This window comes from Psammomys obesus, unplaced genomic scaffold, assembly GCF_907164565.1.
Source record: "Psammomys obesus unplaced genomic scaffold, mPsaObe1.curated_primary_1811, whole genome shotgun sequence".
NCBI lineage: Eukaryota > Metazoa > Chordata > Mammalia > Rodentia > Muridae > Psammomys > Psammomys obesus.
In genome coordinates this window covers 31,407,259-31,431,005 of record NW_026596046.1, presented here as the reverse complement: position 1 = coordinate 31,431,005, position 23,747 = coordinate 31,407,259, and the positions used below count along the sequence as shown (strand labels likewise).

At 46.3% G+C, this 23,747-nt stretch overlaps 1 protein-coding gene across 2 annotated transcripts in view; it reads right to left on the bottom strand.

Moving 5' to 3' along the window:
• Tenm4 (teneurin transmembrane protein 4) overlaps positions 1-23,747 on the bottom strand; it is a 697,438-nt gene that overhangs the window by 330,601 nt on the left and 343,090 nt on the right. The window lies entirely within an intron of this gene.

Sequence of the window (23,747 nt, the reverse complement as noted above, 5' to 3'; positions counted from 1 at the left end):
ACAGGAAAGTGCAGACAGGACATCCATCCACTGGACAGAGTTCTGCTGAGTCATGCAGGTGAAAAGGAAATGGTCTTTCTAATGGAAGCAGTTGTGTCTGCTTTTAAAATAGCAGTGTGGAAGGCACATATGTGAGAGTCAGGGGGTAATGTGGGTGTCACTGGACCTTGTTTGAGGAAGGGTCTCTGTGTGTGTTTTTTTCCACTGTGTACACCATGGCAGCTGGCCCTCAGGCTTCTGGGGATTTTCCTGTCTCTACCTTATCCACCCCCGGCCCATCCCTATCCCCGTCCCTGAACCTGTAGGCTAACACTACTACATCCAGCTTTCAGCTTTTATGTTGGGGAGGAGTCTTGAACTCTGGTCCTCAATCAGCATGGCAAGGGCTTTCTCTGCTAAGCCAACTCCCCAACCCCATACCTGGTCTGTATAAATCCTGTTCTCTTTGTCTGGTTTTCTATCTGGGCAAAGAAACCATCACCAAAAGCCATCAAGAGCCTGAGGGTGTTTTCTTTCCCCTGCCTGTTCTTGGTGCCTGCTGAGTCATTCTTACTCGTTTTTGTCACAGCTCCAGAAGGGTTTTGGAGCTGTGGTGACAAGGGGTGAATCTCCATCAGAGGAAGAAGCTTAGCCCTGTTCTACATCAACAGAACTGACGTCCTGGGTCAGGTACGGCTGCTCAGGTTGCTGCTGGAAGCAGAAGGGAGCCAGTTTGGTTTCTAGGCTCTGGAGGCAAAGAGAGAAGCCCTCTTTTGACTTGAAAACTGAAACTGCAGGATGTAGAGATGGTCAGAGGGAAGAGCAGGTCAGGCCCAGGACAGGGTCTCCAGGAGAGCTTTGAAGAAAAGTCTCACTGACCAGCAGGTAGGTACAGACCCTCTCAGCCTGAGGACATTGGCATCAGTGCCCCAAGTTAAGGCTCTTGTGCCAGCTACCAGCTTTGCCGGCTGGGGCAAATAGAACCTCTCTGTGTCTCTAATCATTAGAGCCTCTGTGTGTGATATCCCTGCAGTCCTGCTCAGCACATCTTCCATGCCTCTACCCGTTAAACACATGTACATGTGTCTCCTAACCCCATTAGTCTTTTCTGATGACTGATGATGGTCCCAGAGAGAGGACACAGAATGAAAGACATAGTGTGTAGTACAAAATCTATATAAGACTGGCCATGACAGAAAAGGTCATTTTGTAGCCAGGCCTGGTGTACAGGCCTGTAACCCAGCTAGCTATATGGTAGGCTGAGGCAGTAGAATTGTTAAGTTCAAGACCTGTCTGGCCATCCTGAGCATTCTGATGTCTGAAAATAAAAAGCAAAGGAGGGTTAGAGCTCTAGCTCGGTGACAGACCATATCTATAGCACAAACAAGGCCCAGATTTAATCTCCAGTCTTGGTAAAAAGAAAAACAAACAAACAAACAAACAAACAAACTACGTCAAGTCCATGTTTGCGCATGGCTCCCCTTCAGGAGCTGGCAGCCTGGTCCAAGTGTTTCTCTTATAGCCTATGTAGTCATGACTCCATCAGCGCAGCAGCTTTACAGGCAAAGATGGGCTCAATCAACCAACTGAAGAGATTGAAACTGACCCACTGGGAAGCAGGATGCTAAGAAAGGCAGCGCCCCAGGTCTCTTGTGGCCCAGTCAGGTAGACACAGCACCAGACTTAGATCCAGAATATCTAGCCAGGAGCAGACTCTAGGATGACCTGGGACGCTGGCCACTGCTCTTGATTCGCACACCAGTGACTTATCCCTTGCTCCACCCACAAGTCTTTTAGAAAACCTATTTCCTGTGATGCGCTGGGTTCACATCTCTGTTCCTTGTGTGATTCAATGGAGCTTTATTCTCTGAAGGAAGCACCACTCATTCTGTGACTGGGTGGAAGATAAAGGTGAGTTGACATTGCAAAGGCCTACTACATGCCAAGCAGCATTTGAGGTGCTCTTATGGAATAAAGCAGATTTCATACCTGTCAATCAGGAGTAGTCACCCTCCCATCCCATGGAAGAGGAGACGGGTCTCCTGAAATTAACTCTTACTGTCTTCCAGTTATACTTAGGCTCACAAGGAAGGGGTTCTCCTTACTTAACTACTAAGTGAGAGAAAAGATCCCTGTAGGCTAGGAGATAGGTTTGAAGGCTTCCTAATGAATTTTAAAGCTGGAGGACAATGATGTCTCTCTGGTTCTCAAGTTCTTTTTCTGAAAAATGATATCATTACTATGACCAATAAGAGGAACATGAAACCAATGAGCTGAACAGGAACACTTGACCTATCCCTCATGTTTGCAGAGGTTCTCCATCTCACTTACTGGTTGCTTTCCTCCTCCCTCACCCCTTGCCTTTCTCCAGCCTCCAGCCTCCTGCCTTTTTCCTGTGCCTGCCCAGCAACCTTAGTCATGCTGGATCCGGTCCCAGTCTACTTGGCTGCAGTCTGGGTGTTCACTGCACTTATTATTCCAGGCACCATGTGATTTACTTTTCTAGTGAGTTAATTGCAAAATCCATATGGAGTGGAGAGAAAACATCCACCCAGGCTTGCCATGAAAAGCAGGGCACAGAGGAAGCTTTCCATCTTGGCCGGCACAGCCAGGCAGGGGGAGGAAGCTGTTGCCACATGGTTTGTGCACAGAGCTGAGCTGCCAAGCTCAATGCAAGGCGTGAGGTGTTTGGGCCCAGTGGTTCCCTTTTGATTTTCCCTCTCATCCCTTTAGACAGACATCTCTCTTGGTTTTAGAGACACACTATGGACATAAGATCTAAGTGATCAAAGAAGACCTTGAAAGGTATTTTTTTTATGCCATTCCCAAGCTTCTCTTCCCAGAGTCTCATCTAATAAATCTTGGATGGGGCCATGATTCACCCCCTGCATATTGCTAATGCTGGCAATCTGTAGACCAAATGTTGGGAAGTAAGCCTGCAAGGTGAAGGTCAGTAGTTGAGGCATTAGCAGAACTTAAGAGAGGTTCTTGGTTTTCATCTATCCATTATGTACTCTTGGACGAGTTACACTTCAGAGCCTTAGAGTTCTTGAAATTTCGAAATCAGGAAGCCAAATACCTGCCCGACATGTGCACTGAGGTGATAACACCATGATCCTGGAAGCCTCTGACACAACACCTGACTCATGGAGCTGCTCCCCCCCCACCCCTCACCCCCACCCCTCACCCCCACCAAAATCCCAAAGACAATTCACTTTTCTTTCCTGAGAAGGCACTCTTTAAAACTAGCCTGAGGCAACTTAGCTACTGAATGTTAATATATTTCTGTATGTGTTTACTGTTTACAATATCCACTGAGGGGCCTTAAGGGGGAAAATCAACCCTTGTTTTGAAAGCACTTTGAAGATAAAAAGGTGTACAGCTCTCTGGAGACTTGGTTGGTGGAAGTTTAGACAAATGTTTATTTTAATTTGCTGAGTTATAACTTATTAAAAGCTTCTGCAAGGCTGGAAGTACTATTTTGGTTCTCACAAGGGATCCAACAGTTTTGAATAGCTTGTCATTAATTCATTCATTTGTTCAAGAATCACTACCAACGGGAGCACCTGGGCACCAGGCTTAGCGAACAAGTGGCAGCCCTCTGGGACCCAGCTCCCGAACAATGGGACTTCAGACGCCCAGGGTGCTGCGTGCGACTTCCCCCAATTGGAGAGACTGGGCCTGAGGAAGGTGACGAGCAGGAAATGACTCCATTTTGAAGGCACCCATTTTGAAATTGCCACACAATTTTAAAAAGCAATTCTGGAACTGGGAAAGATGTGTAATTTAAGATCCCCAGAGGAAAGCACTATTTTCCCCAGAGGTCACCCCCACACCTTTAATTTCTGAGACACTAGGGAAAGTGGGAAAGTTCTCTGAAGCCTCAGGCTCTAATAGTAAAGAGCTTCACAAGCACTTTTGATTCCAAGGTTCCATGGGCACTTCAGACACAACAATGTCTAGCTCTCAACTTATTATCTCTCTCTCTAATCATGCCCCAGCATTCCCTCACAGCATCCACACAGTTGCCTTGCCAACTGGCCTCACTGTTTATGTCCCTGCAAAATTAATGTTGGAACCTAATTTGGGTCACCCTCTCAGTTTGAAGAGTGAAGGCTCTAGGATGTGATTAGGTCATGAGGACTCTGCCCTTATTTCTGGGATTAGTGTCACTATAAAATAGGTTCAGACACCGTTCCCCTTTCTACCATATGAGGACATAGAAAAGAACCAGATAGTGGGTCCCTCAGTAGACAAGAAATCTATTGATTCTTTCATGTTATATTTCCTAGACTTCGGGGCTTCCAGCAATAGCTTTCTGTTGCTTATAATTTACAGTCTAAGTCACTTTATTATAACAGGCCAAACGGACAGTGGTTCTCAACCTGTGGGCCATGACCTTTTGGGGTTGCCAAACAACCCTTTCACAGGGGTCATCTATGATTATTGGAAAGCACAGGCATTACATTACAATTCATAGCAGTAGCACAATTATAGCTGTAAAGTAGTAATGAAAATAGTTTTATGGTTTCGGGCCACCACAAGATGAAGAACTGTATTGAAGGACTGCAGCATTATGAAGGTGGGGAAGCGCTGGCCGAAGGTTTACACAGAGCCAAACACTGCATCACAAGCGTGTGTCCATTTTCTCTTTCACCCACATCTATGTTGTTACGCATTTCTCTGCTCCCTTGTAGTTAGGCAGAGCTGTATGACTAAGCAGACCTGTGGGCTGTGAAATGTAGCCAGAAGGCCATTTCCTGCAGAAAATGGAAACTCCATTACTCCTGATCCTTGAGAGACTATGTGGAGAAAAGTCTGACTGGTAAAGGACAGAAGAAATAAAGATTGTTAAATCACTGAAACACGAGGGTTGTCCCTAATTGTTAGTTTCATCACGAACATAGACTGACAAATACAGAAATATCGTTTCTATCTATAATTGCCAAAACAGGACCTGGAGATATAGGTACTTACGACACATTGGACAGTAGCAAAGATGCAGGAATGAATAAGCAAATGAGTCTAGACATGGAACTTCAGACCTATAGTCAAAAGAAAATAGCCCATGCCAAGCCTCGCAATATTCCCTCTCCCTTATTTGGACCCAGGGTGGGATTAAACCTTTTCATTTCTATCTCTGAAATAGCTTTGTGTTTATGCCAATCAAAACTACACACAGACCCTGGCATATGCTTCAGTGCCCTGGGGAGGGAAATTGGTGACCCATTTTCATTACCTTTACACAAAACTATAACTCTGCATGCTTCCAGGGTTGTATCTGGATTTGGCCCCAAGGATGGAGATTTCTATGTTCTCCAGGCCAAAGGCTTTGGATTCTGACAGTCCCCTCCCCTACACCAGATTAAATAATACCCTCATCAGACCAAATATCGCTATACACATGGAGAAGCCACTTGTCCCTGAGCCTTTAAATGTGTTTCAGTTGAGCACAAAAGCAGAGGTTCTACATTTTGGATTGCTTCCACGTCTTTTCAAAAACAAATACAAAATATGACATTTCATTCCAATGCCACAGGTTTTTGAGGTCCCTGCTCAGCAGAAGGGCAGAACGCTCATACAAATGTTGAGCTCACGAGTTAGAAAGAGGCTGGCTTGGAAAGTGCTTGAACGGGAGGCGGTTGCCCAGGAGGCAAGGAGGCTGGCCAGAAGGCATGGAAGAGCTCCCTGCCAAAGGCGGTGGAGTCCTTGGTACCCTGGTCAGGTCTGTGTTTCTCCACTCTCTAGCTGTACTGGGATGGAGTTATGTGGTGCTGGCCCTGAAACAAGGAGGAAGCTGAAGGTGCTGAACATACACAGCAGCAAGAAGATGAGGTTCATATCCTAGCAGACATCCTTAAGGTGCTGTGACTCCGGGCAGGGCCCACGCCTTCTCGGTTCAGAGGTTTCCCCATGTAAAAGGGAGAGTAAGTAGAGGAAGGCGTGGTCTAGGTTCTGGAGGCTCACACTGATTGTATTCTGCAGCTTGTTAACCTACATCTTCTCAACCCAGACACTTCCATCTTCCCAGGACAAATCGAGCGGATGCATCCAATAAATGTGTGATGGCTGGGGGGTTGCTCAGTGGTACAGCGTGCACTTGGCAAAGCCCAAAAGCAAAACGCAACACCCAAAAGTAAGTAAATAAAAGTAAGTAAAAGATAAGTTGTCCTAGGGTTTTCTTTCTGTTTTTGCTTGTTTGTTTTTGGCCTTTTTTGTCCCCATAAAATTCAGCAGCACTGGTCATGCAACCTTTGCAACTACGTGGTCCTCCAGCATTCTCATCACTCCAAAGTGAGATTCCCATTTTCACTAAGGACTACTCCTCGGATCCTCTCGAAGTGACGGTGGGTTTAGATAAAGACAAGATTTTAAAGCACTGGCAGTAGCTGTTACTCTATGAGCACTGGCTGGAGATGGTTGAGTGTGAGCACCCATAGGATGCTATCTGTGGTGGAACGTGTCAGGTGGAAGAGCAGGCAGAGGTGACATAAAGCAGTGAAGTGGCTCGTGGCCAGGGTCCTGAGAGAACATAATGGAGATAGAGCCAGCCAAGGTAGAGCGGAGAGCAGGGACACCTATGAGGTTAGACGGGGGACCAGCAGGGCTGGATGCAGAGACCTAGACCTAAGTCTATGACTGTAGGAATGGTGGCTCAGCCCTTATCTATCCTGGCGTGACTTGGGGATGGAGAAGGAGGAGGGGATGGGGACACACAGCTTTCCCCAGCTGACAGGTCTGAAGCGGAAGCCCTGCTGGCCCTGCTCCCTCTGGAGCTGCGGTGCAGCTGACTTGGAGGCAGGCAGCCATGGACAGTTAATGAGTGATTTATTGGTGTTGCTGTACTGCAGCTTCCCTGGGACCTGTTCCTAATTAACAAACACTAACTACATGATGACTTTTTTTTTTTAACATTAAAAAGTCTTCAAAGCCTTTCTTCCCATCTTAACGGGAGTTAAGACTTCATTTCTGCTTGTTGGCCGATTCTAGAATACAACAGGTATTTAGCAGAAAATTCCTACTTGTTCACACACACACACACACACTTGTTTCCATACTTCCCAACACTGCCTTAATTTGTTTCCACACTGTGTACTTATGTTGGTGTACCTTGCACACTGTCAAGTGTACCTTCCCTTGACACTTGCCGGTGCTTGCACACAGTGGCTCCAGCACAGACATATTGTCAGGTCAGCCCTCTGCCGCACACTGTCGCTAAACCTCAGCTGCCAGGTCACTTCTGTGGTCTGAGGCAGGAATGTGTTCTGAGGCCATCCTGCCCCAGGGAAGGGCTGAGTCATTGAAAAGGGGTATAGGATTGTGTGGTGGTCTGACTTGCTTGAACAGGGAAGAGAAGAGAGCTTCAGCATCCCTGGAGTCCAGTGTGGGGTGAGGCAACTCATCTATCGTTCAGACTAAAGCGCTCTTTCCTGCCTGTAGTTCACGGGCACATGAACTCAAGTAATCCTACTCCTGATGGGGAAACCATGGTGCCTAGCAAAGTGCCTAGCACCTAATAGGCATTTCTAATGGGATGGGCTCTTTTCCCCTCAGAAGAGACATTGAAGTCTTTTGCCCAAGACCTCAGCACATGACCATACTTAGAAATAAGCTTGCTGAGGCTGGAGCATAAGATGAGGTCACACTGGAGTCAGGGAGGCCCTTTTATCCAATTTGCCCTTCTAGGACAAGAGATAAGTGAATACGTTGAGAGACAGGGCCATGTAACAGAAGGCAATAATGCAGTTGCAATGGCAGGGCTAGCCAGCAAGCCATCGGAGGCCAGGAGGAAATGAGGGAGAATTCTCTGGATTTCAGAGGAAGCGCATCCTACATGGCACAATTCTTCCATCCAGAATGGGAAAGAAGTGCCAAGGAGGGAGATTTGGGGATCTGAGTCATTCTGAGGCACCCAGGCTTGTATTCTGTGTACGAATTCCATATTTTATATCCTGTTGGACCTCAATCGAGTATTCTGAAATAACGGGCACAATGTACAGGATGTGTGGAGAATGCTTTTCAGCCGACATGTATTGATGGAATCTCATGTCCAGGCTTTGACCCTATGAAGATGCAAACACCACAGTCTTGCCAAGACAGACTGAGGCCTGTAAAAAGGTCTAAATGTAAAGGAAAAATAATGCATGTAACCATGAGACATAGTTAAAAAGGTCATTGAAAAATCCCCCTCATGAGATAATAATGAACCCCTGATGGTTAACTATCACTTCTCATCACTACAGTCTGTGCCTTTTGTTATATGGCCCTTGGGTCTATGAACGTATTCATTTATTTCTTGTCCTAGAAGGGCAGATTGGATAAAGGGACCTCTCTAGCACCAGTGTGACCTCATCTTACAATTCCAGCCATAGCAATCTTATTTCCAAGTAAGGCCAGGTTAACTCTCACTTCCACTTTAAAGGTTACACCCCGTTTTTGAGCTGTAGGCCTTGAGCTTCATTAAGACATCATTGTCATGGTGGAATATAAAACTGATCATTGCTGCGCAGCTCTTTTTTATATTAATTAGCCAGCTATGCAGGAAAAAAAAAAGTAGACAAAGCCTGACCTTGCTCTCTGGGGATGCCCAGTAAATATTTCACTTGGTTCAACTATGACAGCAGCCCCTAGAAACCTTCCCCTCTGCCTTTTTGGGGTTCTGTATAATCCCCATCTGTGAACACATATCAGATTTGTCACAAAGGTCTTGCAGGAGTCTATGCTCAGGAAAACAGTTTGTTCAGTCATTTCTTTCAATATTCATCATATCTGCAAGTCAGTGATGCTCCAGGAAGAGGAGGGAATGTGGGTTCTGGAGTCATGCAGATATCATTCAAAAATAATATGCTTGAACTGGGCCCTGGGCACTTATTACATAAGTGACCTTATGAGTGGTACCTAAAGTGTCTCAGTCCCTATTTTCCTATCTGCTCCAAAAGAAGATAACAGTTTTATAGAAGCAGGAAGATAAAATAAGGGTTTTTAAAGAGTACATTTAGACTTGACTTGTAACAATTATTGCTGAGTATATATTATCAAATTTTAATAGCACTTAATTCAGTAATATAATTATATCTATTATTAAATAAGTCATTTGTACTATTATCTTCCCTGAATCTGGAATTTGTCAAGAGTGCATATGGCTTTCTAGCGGCTCTCAAAGCAAGCTCTCAAACCTGTTACCAATGTCCTATTCTTTATCTTTAGGTTTGGCATTGTATGATGGTTGTGAAGCAGGGAGGATCTAGAATCTCTGGTTATCTTTTAGGAGTTTCTAGATTGGGGTTAACTTGGATGGGAAGAGCCACTATAAATTAAGGCATGACCATCCACTATAAATTAAGGCATGACCGTTCAATGAACTAGTGTCCAAGACTGAATAGAAAGGAAGAAATGAGAGGACCACCATCCTTTGTCTCTCTACTTCCTGACTGCAGATGCAATGAGAGCAGCTGTCTGAGAGCAGCTGTCTCAGATTCCTGCCACCATGCCTTCCTGCCACCGTGGACTGTACCCTTGAACTGTGAGCCAAGACAAACTCTCCTTGTCTTGAGTGGCTTTTGCTAGGTATTTTGCCATTTGGGTGAGAAAAGTAAGTTATAGAGATGAGAGAAGGAAATGGCAGCCTGTGGTGGACAGGAGCTGGCCTGACACCCTCAGCTAGGTAAACTGTGGCATTTTCCTGTTAGATGTCAGCAACCAATACCATTTTCTACACCAGCTTCAGACAAGTCTGTGTCTACAGGGATGAAGCCAAAGGCAGGGACACCTCAGGCAAAACCCAAAAGCACTGTATAAACCACAAAAAGATCATACAGCTCTTGTGCTACCTAGCTTCAGAGACAGATACTTCCTCCCATGGTTCTGACAGTTCCTTCTTGATTGGCTGGCTACTGGCCACTCGGTGCTGTTCCCAGCACTGAGGTGTCCTTCTGCTTGGTGGCTGCTTGGGGGGTATCCCTGTCTCCTCTGATTTGTTAGTCCCTAGGCTGAGACCATCTCTGGCTTCCTGCAGCCATACACATCTAGTCCCATGAACAGCCTAAAGAAAAAAACGAGTTTTGTATTGTTTTGGCCAGCTTATTTAATCTACACTACCACAGACCTAGGTACATAGTTCTACTGTGAGCTTCTCTTGAACACAGGAATGCCTGTGAGCTTTCCTCCAACAGCCATTGTTTCATCTCTTCTTCTCTTATTACTTGAACTAGTGTCAAATGACCCTCATTAGGCGAGTTGTCCCAGATAAAACTCACAGCCACTGGTTAAGACTTACTGTAAGTACAGAGTGTTGAAAACTTCAACCCTGTCCTGAGAAGTATGTACTGGCTGGTCTGCTGGAATCATTCTTTGATCAGGCAGGAGGCAAATCCAAGGGCAGCATGCAAAAGAGCTAACCCACCATGGACTGAAGATCGCATCCTTAGAGAGTTCTTCTGCCTGCAAGGCTGACCCTGGGCTGGTGTCTGGGAACCTGCTGATAACTAGCCCCTCCCTGAATCATGACAGTGACTCATGCGCCTGGGCTGCTTATCCATGTAATGTGCTTATGTTAAACACCTGCCTTGTTTCTGAGCCTGGAATTTGGGAGTAGCCAGGAGAAGTTACCTATATGATCAATTCCCTGATCAAAAAGCTGGGTCTCTCCTGTGCTTTCTTAGAAGAGATGCCTTCTGGATGTCATTACAACTCCTGGCTGCAGGGATCAAGCTCACCCTTGTCATTCAGCAAAGGAAAGCTTGAAGCTGGCTTCCTCCTCACTATTTCCCATATGCCTTCCCCTTAGATGCTTTGCTTAGGGTCTCTTTAGGACCATAAATTTTGGCAGTGAGTCCTGCTGTATACTGGGGCCCTCCAGGGTTTCCCTGAACTGTGGGTGTGCCCCAACAGGGCTCCAAGTTTTAATTTTACTGTCAGGGTTCAGAGACAGGTGATGATATGGAACGCAGGTATTGAAGAGTTTTTGTGAACTCTTCTGCTCTTTTTAAATGTGAATAATAATGGCCAGGCTACTGAGGCAGATTTCTAAGACCCTTTAAAATCCACCTGGGGAAAATGTGGCCCAAATATTTTCTCCAGATACAATCCATTCTTTAGCACTCCTAAGAGTTGTGAGTGCAAAGGTAGATACAGCTAGGAAGAAGGCTAAGTCCTATGTGACAGGGGGAGGGGGGGTGGACTGGAAAAACTACATCAAGATTAGCATATGAAAGAAGTCAGTTATCAGAGAAAGGCTGGAATTCCTTCCCCTCCCTGGTCGACACAGAAAGCACAGGGCATGACTGAAAACATGGTATGCAAATATGGGAGAGGCAGATGTACTGGTATAATGTTCTTGTGGAATGTATACAATTTTCCCTTGCTTATTCAAATGCTGATTCCTCTACCCCAGTATCTAGTTTCAATCTGGACATTGCATTGTGATGTTTATTCTAAGCATCACCTGTCTCAAGTTTGTGTAAACATGCCACCATTTGTTCTCTGTATTGTCAATTAAACAACCAGCCACAATGCAGAGCAAAGGAGAGAATAGGGTGGGACATCCTGGTCTGGAGGGGAGGAGAAGGAACAAATGGGAGGGGCAGGGGAGCAAAGATCAGCTGGAGAGGTCTTGTAACCATGAGGAGAGACAACCAGACCTAAGATATGACCAAAAGCAAGTTTAATGTGGCAAATGTGGGAGAAAACTATGCGGACTTGGAGGTTTAGGATGGAATAACAATTGCCCAGCATTCTTCTCTAGGTTAATTAAGTAAATCTTAGTCTCTGTGTGGTGATTTGGGTATACAGCTGGTTTAGGAATAACCACTGTTTAACTTAAAGATAAATCAATAATAAATATTAATAACCCACAACACAGAAGCTATGGCCATGACCTATGAAGGGTCAGGCATCCCTGTGGTCCTGCTCTGTGGAGTGAATGTTCCTGCCTCAGCTCACCAGCTCAGTCCTATTCTTTGGAGTGCTTTCCCTTTCTTAATAATTGTCTGTATTTCTATTTCTGAGCCAAGGTACAAGGGCCCCTGGAAACTTCAGGAGCCCTGGGACTTGGATTATCTGTAACACTTGGGGTGTGAGCACACACTCTCTTAGCTGCCAGGTGAAGGATGCCTGGAGGTGCCTGGATTCTAATTGCTGCCTAACTTCTGCCTTCCGCCCATGTGGTTCCCACTTGAAGTGGCTTCTGCATTTTCACAGCCCACTTCACACCCAAGATGGCTCTTCTCTCCTCCCTCTTCCATCTTTACAAGGAGCTACAATCGCAAACAATTTCCCTTTGTTTATATCCTGCTTTGAACCTGGGTTGTTTCACACGCTCACTTCCATCATGGGTGTACTCGCAAAAGCAATTTATTTTGTAGTTTAGGGTACTACAAAACTAAGTGTAGCAAACTCAGTTAGGAGCCAGGCTGTGGAGTTGGGGTGGAGAAAAGACTCCTCTTCACTGTTCGGAACATAAAGGGGCTGCCTGTTTCTTTGAAAAGGAGTGCACTTCTTCCAAGAGGTGCCTGTTTCTCACGGAGCAGCCTAGGAGAAGAGGAAAACCAGGCTTGCTGGAGCCCTTATACTTGGCCTGGGTACCTGCGAATCATCCCTGGAGAAAGAGCCAAACTGACTGGCTGCCAGATGGAACCACAAGTACCCATGAGTGGGTGTGGAGTCAGAGAGCCCTGGAGTTGAATCCCATCTCTTCCTCAACCCAGATATGTGATCTATGAGCACTTCTGGCTAATGATAAGCCTTGTAGCTACTACCCCCTAGGTTCCTGCAAATGTTAAAAAAGTAAGTATATGCTGTTATTATTAATTGCACAGCAGTTCGTGGCTGTGCAATTAATAGTAACAGCATATACTTACACAGCACCTCCTATGTGCCAGATAATATGCCAAGTGCTGTGACTCTCTTCACTCGCTTACTCTTACAACTTTCTTATGCAGTGGGTAGAACGGTCTCAACTTTCCAGACAAGAAAACAGAGGAAATGGAGAAACTAAGGGACTTTGCCTTGAATATAACGCAACATGTAGTGGAAGCGATGGGGTTCAAATGCAGACAATGTGGCTGCAGAGCCCGAGCTTCAGTGTGGGTAAGAATGTTTTTCCAGAGGGGTAGGCCTGGTGTATCAGTATCATTTTAACCTGCAAAAACATTGGGAGTCATTCATTGAAATCGTTTCATGTTCCTTTCCCCACCAGGTAATACAGCTAGTGGCTCAAGCTTTGGATTTAGACAGCTCTGGTTTAGACATGGACTCTGGGACTTCCTGCCTGGGGGATGACTAAAACTTTTAAGGCCTCACTTTAATCGTTTATAAAATGCTAATAACAAGTGGCTTACAAACTGATCAGGAAAATTAAAGGAAAGAAAGTGCTCATACTACCTGGCTTCTGTACACAATAGATAGTAAGCATTAGTGACCCCCTTGTTACCAAACATAGAGTTTAGGAGTAAAAAGGAGAGGAAAGGGCAGGAAGAAGGAGAGCGAAGGGAAGAGTTAACCCAGTGTATTAGTTTCTTTGCATCGATCTGACCAAATTACCTCAAACAGACAACCTAAGGGTAGAAAGGTTAATCTGGTTTTAGAGGAAGGCTTTGCAGAACAATTCATATCGTGGTGGAGAGGAAGTACAGCCAGCATTACTGGAAGTAGCTAGAGGTAACATACCTCAAGAGCCCACCCCGAAGTGACCCATTCAGCCAGGCTTCACGCCTCAGTCTTATAGAACGTCCCAAATCATGCCATAGTCTTCACCACAAACATTCTGAACTTGAACCTTCTGGGAGCATTTCTGATGACATGTATGAGGAGTCATGCTGATGAGAGTTTATGCACCTGTCTCAGTTAGGGTTTCTATCATCGCTGTGTTAAACACCATGAACAAAAGCAACTTAGGGAGGAAGGGAAGATTTCAGCTTACACTTCCACACCACAGACCATCATCAAATGAAGCCGGAAGCCTCTGAAGCAGAGGACATGGAGAAATACTGATTACTGCCTTGCTCCCCTGCTACTCTGAAATCATATCTCCCAAATAAGGCATGGGCTCTTCTCCATGCCTGAAGCTCTGTTTTTCAGAAAACTCAGACCAAATCGGTTTTATTAATACAAGAGTGCAGAAACTATATATGCAAGTAAACTCCATAAATTGGCTCTGATGACTCGTAGGGAACCCTCTTGTCCAAGTTTAGCCAAGAGGTCCAGACAGCACCAATGCGTCAGGCTCGCGATTAACTGTTCAAAGCAAGTATATTCTACTACGGGTTCTAGGCAGACCTCTAGACTTACTCGGCTGGATTGCTTTGCAGTTCATACACACACGCAATTATTGTCTTGAGAGTAGGGTCTCCCTAGATGTAGCCTAATGTGAAGCAGGGGAGATCTTTGCTTTCTCCCTGGTAAATTTTTGCTTGGTTTCTATCACTTTCAGAAGAAAGGCTGCATGCAAGTCAGTAATTCAGCTATATCCGCCTCCCTTTGGCCCCTCTCTTAATTCCTTAAGCTTCAGCCATAACAAACGTTAGCTGTTTGATAAACAGTCCACCCAGCCAGCAGTCAGACCCAACCCCCTCACTGTTAGGGGTTCTTCTCTGCCTGGCTGCTTCCCTATCAGAGACAGCTGGCCTTGTCACCGTGGGAAGAGTTCAGGGGAGGGCCTCACCCTCTCTGAATCATCTAAGGAGGTTTGTCCTGGGTTTCCCCCGAGATCCCAAGAGTGACCGGCGTCATCCTCCCCACATCCAGCTTCATGTATCAAGCCCATATGAGTCCCCCTTTACCTTTTGCCCACCCCATACTTCCACCCCACAATGAGGTCAACGGAACGAAAGCTGTTCCTACATGGTGGTCCATCTACCTGGGTGATTAGTGTGAAATTTAATTGTGGTAAGGCCCTAGGGTTTGGGGGATGTTAAACTCACTTGCCATGTTAGCTAGCTACATGTGGTGTTCTTATTACGTGCCCCAGCTTTCCTCTGCCGTCACTGTTGTCCCGAGCAGAGTGGTCCAGATGGCTGAGTGAGCCCACCTTATGACTCATCCAGCCCCCAGGTGCTCCGAGGGCAGCACTTCCTGTTTGAGGATGCTTTGCTTGCCACCCTCCCAGCTACCCTGGGGCTGATGAGTCATCCATTCACATGGGGGACAGACAGAGAATGAAGGGCAGGCTCCCCAAGCCAGGTGGTCCAGTGTTAACATCCAAGCTCCAGACTTTGAGTCAGCCCAAAAGATCCTAGAGCCATAAACTCTGCCCTGATGCATACTCCTTCTCAGATAGGGGCCTTAGAAATAACAGGCCAATAGTTTTTGCTCAAACCCATCATGAAACGAAACATGGAATTTTTGAGCTAAGTGGTCTTTAAAAGTAAGGGAATTAACATTAACATAACCAGGAATCTGGTTATGTGCTGGACACTTTCTTTAACTCTTTTTAAAACCATTACTTACTATTGTGTGCTTGTGATGTGAGCACAGGCATGCATTCACACGGTACACACACACACACACACACACACACACACACACACACACACGGCAGTTAGATGATAACTTGTGGGCTTAAGGGACCAACCTTGGGTGGTAAGGCTAGCATGGCAGCCACTTTTATCTGCAGAAGCATCTCACTGGCCCCTTAAACTCTTTAGCAATAGATAGACTTATTTTACATGGTGACTTAGTACATAAGTTGTGTAAAGTGTCCTTGAAATCAACATCTTACAGAGTAACACCCATCTGCCTCTGTGCTGTCTTCTCTCCTACATCTCTCTAGTTCATTTATTATTTTAGTGACGGTCCTAAGTCACAGAGTTTATGTCATAACTGCTTATCACACCCTGACTGAAAAACAATGCCGTGCTTCCTTCTAGTAGAGACTCCTTTTCCACTCTCACCATACCTTTAGGTGATAGGTGCTTACCCCCTAGCTGCAGCTGAGGAAACTGGGGCTCACTGAGCTTTAATTTGCATAAGGTTCCAAAGTTGCTATGTGGCCGACATCTTCCGTGTAAGCCCCAAACCCATCTTTCTCCCACCTCACTGACTGAGATCCCTTAGGCCCCATTTGTTTGGCTGTGCTCAAAGAAGAAAAAATAGCTGGTGTGGGGGAACATTAGGGCTGGCTACGGCCTGGTTCTGAAGCCAGATTGTCCCCGGATGCTACAAACTGCACTGGAACTACATTCTCATCAGCAGGAGGCTCTGTTCCCACCGATGGCTACTCTGTCATCTTGAGTGGGATGATGTTCGAATAGGCTGAGGAAACTCCTTGCCTGGACAAAACGGAGCTTACCCAAGGAGGAAAATGCCTCTCTAATATCTTGGGAATGAATTCGGTCACTGCATTGCTTCCACTGGAATTGAAAGTCATGTTGGTGCGAATTAAAAGCAAAATTCTTGTTTGCCACACCTCTCTGCACACTTACTGGGTCTTAACAGAGTCTCAGGAAAGCAATCCATTTTCATTTAGCAAGGTCTGAGTCACCCCATCCCCTTCTCCTTTCCCAGTTCAGAAACAGGGAGCAGCCTGATTAGCTTATGGGTGGGAGGGGATTAGGGAGCACTGCTTCTGGATCAGGACTTCCTAAAGCCTCTCACAAGGAACCCCCAAGAAATTGTTAATGGTCTTTAAACCACAGCTTCCATGTCAGAGACAATAGAGATAGTGCCATAGAGGAGAGGTCCCTAGCCATGTTTCACGACAGCAGTGTGAGGCTGCAGAGCAAAGGAAGGGTTGAAATTGTGGCTAAAAGCAGAATTTTAGTAAAATAAGCTAGTACCAACTGCCTCAGGGGGAAGAAAATGCAAGGCCAGGAGTGGGAGGGAAGTAGCAGGATCAGAAAACAAGTTGATCAGCAGCGAGATGAAGAGATAGGCTGAGAATCGGCTGGGGATGTGGTTCAAGATCAAAGCCACAAACTAGGAGAGAGCATGGGATGGACCAGTGGCTAAAGACCCAGCAACGGTGTCAAGGTAGGTGTGTGGTTAGAGGATCAACTAGATGGGCTTTCCCCCACAGTGTCTGGGAAACCACGTTGCTCACGGGACTAAGGGCAGGGGGGTGGGATGGTCCACCACAGGCCATCTCTTTGGCCCCCTCCACTGTTCTACATACTACCCCCGCCCCCTGTTGCTGTTAAACCGTTTATATTCTCCATCAAGGTCCTTGCAGCTGTCCTGTCCTCTATCAGCTCATTGATAACAATTCCTGTTATCAATGACAAAACTCCAAATTCACTGTCTCTATGAAGCCTTTTCTGGCCACCATGTTTAAAATTATAGCTCCTCTCTCTCACCAGTGGGACCTGTTCACACTTACTATCTTGAAGCACCCTATACGGTGTAGTTTTTCAACTTGTCACCCTCAGTTATCCCCGTTAAAATCTAACGTCCTTAAGAGTGAGTAGAATTGATGATTGACAGAATCTCAGTACTTAAAGTCATTCCTAGAATATAATAAGTGGTCAAGAAAAAAACACGGCATCTGAACTATACATTGTCTTAGTGATAACGTCATGAGATGTTTGTGCTTGCTGAGAGTGGACTGTGATATCAAGGAGGCCCTCCCTTGTCTCAGACTCAAGCATGTTTGTGTCAAGTGTCCTCCAAATCCTGACATGGGTCAGGCTACCCACTGCCTCTGTAACCAGGACAGGGGAAAATAGCAAACACCTAGGGATATTAAAAACACTGTGTCCTTGAGAACAGCTAGAAGGCAAACGATTCCCAACAGACAGTGCCATTGTTTATCCTACAATATAAAAACACGTGTGATTGTAATAAGTCAGAGGCTCACTGATGGAGAGAGTCTCAGGTGGGAACTCCAGCTGAATGATTCCTGCCCAGTCGGGTTCTACTGGAGGTTGTAAGCCAGATTTGATGATGTTACCTGTTTGCTCTCACTCTCAATCACGTTATTCAGTTGTCCCCTGCTGGATGTTAAAAGAATCTGCTTTGATGATATTTTGTTACCTATGTGCTACTCGCTATCTGTTCTTTTACTTTTGTTTGCTACAAGCTTAATAAACTCCCTCATTTGAAACAGAGTATGGTTACTGCATTCTTCAGATCGTACAGAATAACGCTGAACTCTGTCTTATGTCTTCCCACACGCCATCCTCAGATTCCCCAGAAGGCACACTGGCATATGTCTGCTCTCCATAGACTCTGGGGATGACCTCACTGTTTGTCCACACAGAATGCTCTTCTTCCAATTTCTCTACCTGTTAAATTCCTCCTGATCCTCAAAGCCTGGGGCCTAGCATCCCCTCCATGGGGTCTTCTCTGATGCTTTCTGATTGTCCTTTTCTCTTAAACTTCTTTCTCTAGCTTGACACAGTTGGAGAGTGGCCTGGTTTGATTTCTATATCCCAATCATATTAGAGAGGCCATTAGTTCATTTGCTTTTCTGAAAGTTTCTAGCACAGACAAGGAAATTTATGTTCTAGATACAGCCAGAACTATTTCCCAGACCTCACAGTTTATGAATCGAAACAGCACACACCACAGAGTGGAGTGGTCAAGCAACAGAATGATGTTGGAATGGGACATATCTGGGTTTAAGTCTTGGCTTTGTCCCCTTCAAGATGCCACTGAACTCCAGATCCTTACCTAGAAAAAAAAAAAAAAGTCTCTTCTAACCCATTATTCCTAAATTCTCTGACTCATACTTATTCTTTCCAGGCCCCTTTAGAACCTAGGGGCTCACAGTATGCTCAGGAGTTTCATGGCAAACTGCCCCAAAGGAGAAAAACTTCCTGAAAACATGGGTATGTTCAGGCAGGACTGCGGGCTGGCTCCTGAAGCAGGAGGAGACTCAGTGTGGGCATTCAGTTTCTAGCCCAGCTATCTGGCTCAGCTCCATGTCCTGGAAGACGTCTTTGGACAGGAGGCTGAGTTGCCACACTCTGAACATTTCCAACTTACTGACAGATTTTCTTCTAGATCTCGGAAAGAGCAAATTCTCAAGGGTCTAGGGCCAGGGAGGTTGGAGGGCGAACCAAAACGACTTGAGAGGAGTTCCCTCTTCACATGCCTGGGGGATGCTGCCTGCTCTGTGGACTTGATGCCTCATTAGCTTAACCCACAATTTCCTCTTTGATGTCAGACTGTGTAATCATGGGGGATAGTGGGGCAAACTGATTTCCTTCATTTTCTTTACTGAGTGATTTTCTAAGTTGGCGCCTGGGATAAAAGCACGGAGGCCACCCAGGCCTCCTCGTGCCTTCAGCTATGGCTCCTGAAGTGGGCTTCCTTGGGAAGAGCTCTCTTTCTCTCTCACTCAGTTAGATCTTACCAGGCCTTCAGACCCATGCTCAGAACATGAGTGAGGTAGAGGATGGACCTTTGCATACCCCGGGAGCTCCTTTCGCTGGACCATCTAGATCATGAAAAGGGCATGATCAGATGCCTGAACTCAGGACCCACAGAGCGGGGACTTCCACAGCAGTATGCAGGCCGGCAACACCTCAGAGATGGCATGAAGTCTTATATTTTTAATTTTAATTGTTTTTATTTTCTATGTGCATCTCTCCACCCTCATTATTATTATTATTATTATTATTGTATTATTATTTTCTTTTTGAAATAGGGTCTATCATTGGCTGACACTTATCAGTTAGGCTATACTGGCTAGCCAGTGAGACCCAGGGATCCATCTATCTCCGTGACCACAGCGCTGGAATCTCAAGCTGGCCTTTCATTCTTTCCCAATGTTGATTCTGAGGATGGAAGTCACGTTCTCATGCTTGTGTAGCAGGCACTTTACTGACTGAGCTATCTCCCCAGGCCTTTGATTTTATGTTTTTTAACTATGATGATTAAACTTACTTAGCATTGAGCCATATTAAAGAGCATAGCTCTGCGCTATCGGCATGTTTACATTACTGTATGGCCGTCACACCTATTTATCTCCAGAAATTTCTCATTCTCCCAAACCGGGGCTCTGTAGCCAGTGACATTCCCCCTGTCTCTAGTAAACCACCAGTGTATTGTTTTTAAAATGCAGATCTGTGATTCAGAGAGGCAAAGCATGTTGTTCAAGGCCTCACAGCTGGAACATGCTGCAAGGGACTGTGAGGCAGGGTCTCTCTGGGGGCTCTGAGGTGAGTATTCTTTCTAATCTGGGATGCCTCTGCTATCACACGGAATCAGCTTCCCACTTCTGCCCCTACATTCTGCTTCCCACCTTCTAGAATAATGCTGGAGACACTCAGCAATCACGAAACAAATTACATGAGGGATTTTTGCTGTCCTGCCCCAGTGATGGGAATGGAGCCCCAACCACACCCTCTATCTTCTGAAAAACATTCACTGGGTGCCTTGTGGGTGTCTGTCATGCTGGAACCTCCGTGCTGCTCCCAGTCTGCTGACCCCTCCAGGAGGAGAGACCTGAAGGCTATCTCTGCCTGATGGTCTTGAGGAGGAGGACTTGTGTCACCCAGTCAATTTTGTAATTTATTTCAAACATTAAGCAATGACATAAAATGTTGCTGACATTAACTTTCAGGGACAGAAATTGGCTTTAATGGACCCTATAAAAAGTTATTACTGATGACAATTGCACACAGCAGCCCTGTGACCTTAGCGGAAGCTCCCACTGCTGTCAATACTGTTGACCATTACTATTGACTAATGCAAGGTCTCTGTGGAAAAAGAGTGCAAGTTTCTGAGGCTGGAGGTCACGGGGGTTTGCGGTCTGCCTTTTACATTTATCAGGAGGTCTTGAGAACTTGGATGCACACTGCCGCTGTTCTCAAAGAAGAGACCACAGACTCTTGTGACTCAGATGGATGCAAACAAGGGACCAGAGAGACCCACGTTCCAATCAAAGCTTTTCTGACATCCTGATCGGTGCCATCGTATTAGTTGAATTTCGTCTGTGGAGTGTTTGCTTTCCCATCGGGCAGATGGGAATGCCATCGTGATGTTGTGAGGTTTGAGGCTATCACATGTGCGCACTGGGATGTTGGCAGGTGCTGATTTCCCTTATTCCTGAGCAGTGGCCTCACTGTAATGGGGTGAAGAGCTAACTCATCCAATATAGCCAACCCTCGTCCTCTGATGAGATCCAAGCCCTCCTCAGAGAAAATGGAGCAAAATCCAGGTCAGAGGATGGGATGGTGGGAGGTTAGATGGGAAGGGCAAGAAGAGAGGAGAGCCTGGAGAGAACAGACTCTCCTGACAGGGCCTGTCCTCAATTCAGCCAGGCAGACAGCACTGTGCTCTTTGTCTCCCTGCACCTTAGTTTCCTCAGCTAAGCAACAGTACTACAAACCTAACCAGTGAATAATAACAAGCCACTCTGATGATCACTATCGTTATTCAGGCTAGAGTATAAAACAGCCATGACTGCAATGGAGGCAGGGCTCCAGAGTATGGAAACCTGCATGGTGTGTGCGTTGGAGTCCAGGCTTAAAAGGGGGTGTAGAAATCAGGGTCCTCTGTTGGACTCTCTTCCCCCTCCTTTGCCTGACCATTTCCTCTGGGTATAGCTGCTTTAGAGCTCTGAGTGGAGCTCTAAGGTCCAAGTGGGGATGGAAAGCATGGGGAGGGAACTATGGCAGGGAACGAGCAACCAACGCCCTGGCCCCATGATCTGCAGGCTCACCACATGTGTCATTATCCCCACAACAGAGGCTTGATTCAGCTGTAATTCAGCTCTCAGGGATATACAATAACTTGGGCAGCATCCGTCTTACTCTGTCATGACTTTACAGAAAGTGATCCTTTATCACTGTAGCAAGAAGCCTTCAAAAGAACAGGAATAAATAAGGCTAACAGAGTTAAGAGATTTTAGATTGGCGAACAGGCCCGAGTTCTAATTCCATCTAGCATGAGAGGCAGGCGGATTTCTTGGTCTCTGTGGCTACCGTTCCTTGTGCAATGATTGTGATAAAATCGACTTAAAAGAGTTGAAGAGGCAATAAATGAGCTCCCATGGCTGAAGCGCTCAGTCGCGCCTGGGCATTGATAATCAGGAGCCGTGATTAACTCTCTGCATCCCTATTGCTTTCATCCCATGCACCTTCATCTTCAGCACGCCAACATCAGACAGCCAGAATCCCAGATCAGCACGCCAACATCAGACAGCCAGAATCCCACATCTACGAGGCTTGGACGTCACTCAGCTCAGCATTACAAAAGCAGCTATCAGAACTCTGCCCCCTCCCAGATGAGCTGAGGAGAAAGGGTTCCCAGGGCAGAGACTATGAAGGGTGCTATCTACAAATGCTGGTAATTTACCCACCAGCATGCACGTTAATATTTTAAAGGCTCTGAGAAGTCCTCCACAAGAGAAACTGGTTTAAGCTTGTTTAATGTTTCCTCACCACGAGATCACAGAAACACTTTCCTTCTCCTAATTTAAGAGCTCAGAAAATAAGAAATGCTGACTTCATTCAAACTAGAAATGAGGAAAGCAAGGGGCAGAAAGAGGACACAACACATCCAAAGCCATACTCCAGACCAGTGATGGGCTAGATACTTCCTGTCCCCTCAACAAGGCCTCATTTTTCTGTGTGACCCTGCCATTTAAGCTTGTGTTGTGGTTCCGTGCACAGTGGGTTAGGGGGAGACAGGGCTGTTAGTCAGCCTGAGCCTTAGCAGGGGATAAAAGCGTACAAGTTGTCCACCGTGGAAGAGAAGATCCACAGGGGATGAGGTCACTGGACCCTCCCTAGAGTTGAGGGGGAGGGCGACACTTTCTCTCCAGGACCCCTACAAAGAACTCCTCTGGTCCCGATGGCAGGATGGCAGAAGAGACATCTGGAATCCTCCTGCAGCTGCCTCTTTAAGGGGATGAAATCCTCTACCTGGTTCTGACTCCCCTGGTCAACTGCCTGATCTCTAATCTGGGCTTTGATCTTCTGCAGCTCAGCTGGAGCTGTCATGTTAAAGGGGCTAAGCCCTTGTTCTGACCCAGTTGCTGGCTGGGAATCCAGGTTCTTGCTTTTAGATCTGGCAGCCAGTAGGGGGCACTGGCATCTGGCTGGCTCTGCTCATGCTGACTTTTTTTTTTTTTTTAAACAACATCCCATGTTGCGCCAATGGTTATAGGAGGAAAGACCCCAGCTTCCTGGCCTAGCTTCTCAGAAACAAACATCTCCCCAGGTGGGGCTGTTCTAGGCTCTGCCAGTCTCTCTGAGGCCCCAGTATTGGGCCACAGTGGGCCCCTCCACACAGCTGTCCTGGCAGGGCAGCCACACTGTGGTTTTGTGGCACACATTTCCTGACTCCAAGCGTTTGGATTACCGGACACTTGACACATATGATCATATAAACTTATTTTTCCTAACTGGAACTTTGGAGCCTTTGCCTTTCCATTTCCCTTACACATCTCCCATTTGACAGTGTTGGTATGTAAACCTTTTGAGCAACATAAGACAGTGGAGTAGGACAGGAGATTGTCTAGGACTGCAGAGAAAATAGATGCCAGAAAGTCTAGGAGCAGAGCTGGGTGCTCAGACTCCACAAGGAACCTGCTGTGCAGCAGCTGGGCTACCGACACCCGCAGCCCTCTGCTCCCTTATCCAGCAAGCAATAACCCAGCACTTTAGTCCTGCCCTAGTCTGGACTGAAAGTGCAGTGACCCCCTCTCTGACATGTCACCGATGGGTGGGAATTTCAGGTGACACTGCAAAAGGCTCTGACTTGCGCCCACTGAGGGCGAAGCAATTTTTCATCGGCTTCACCAGAGCCCCAGCGACACAGCAGGAAATCAATATTACAATTAGAACCATGGCCTGGTAACCCAGGGTGACCGACAGGCCAGGTGA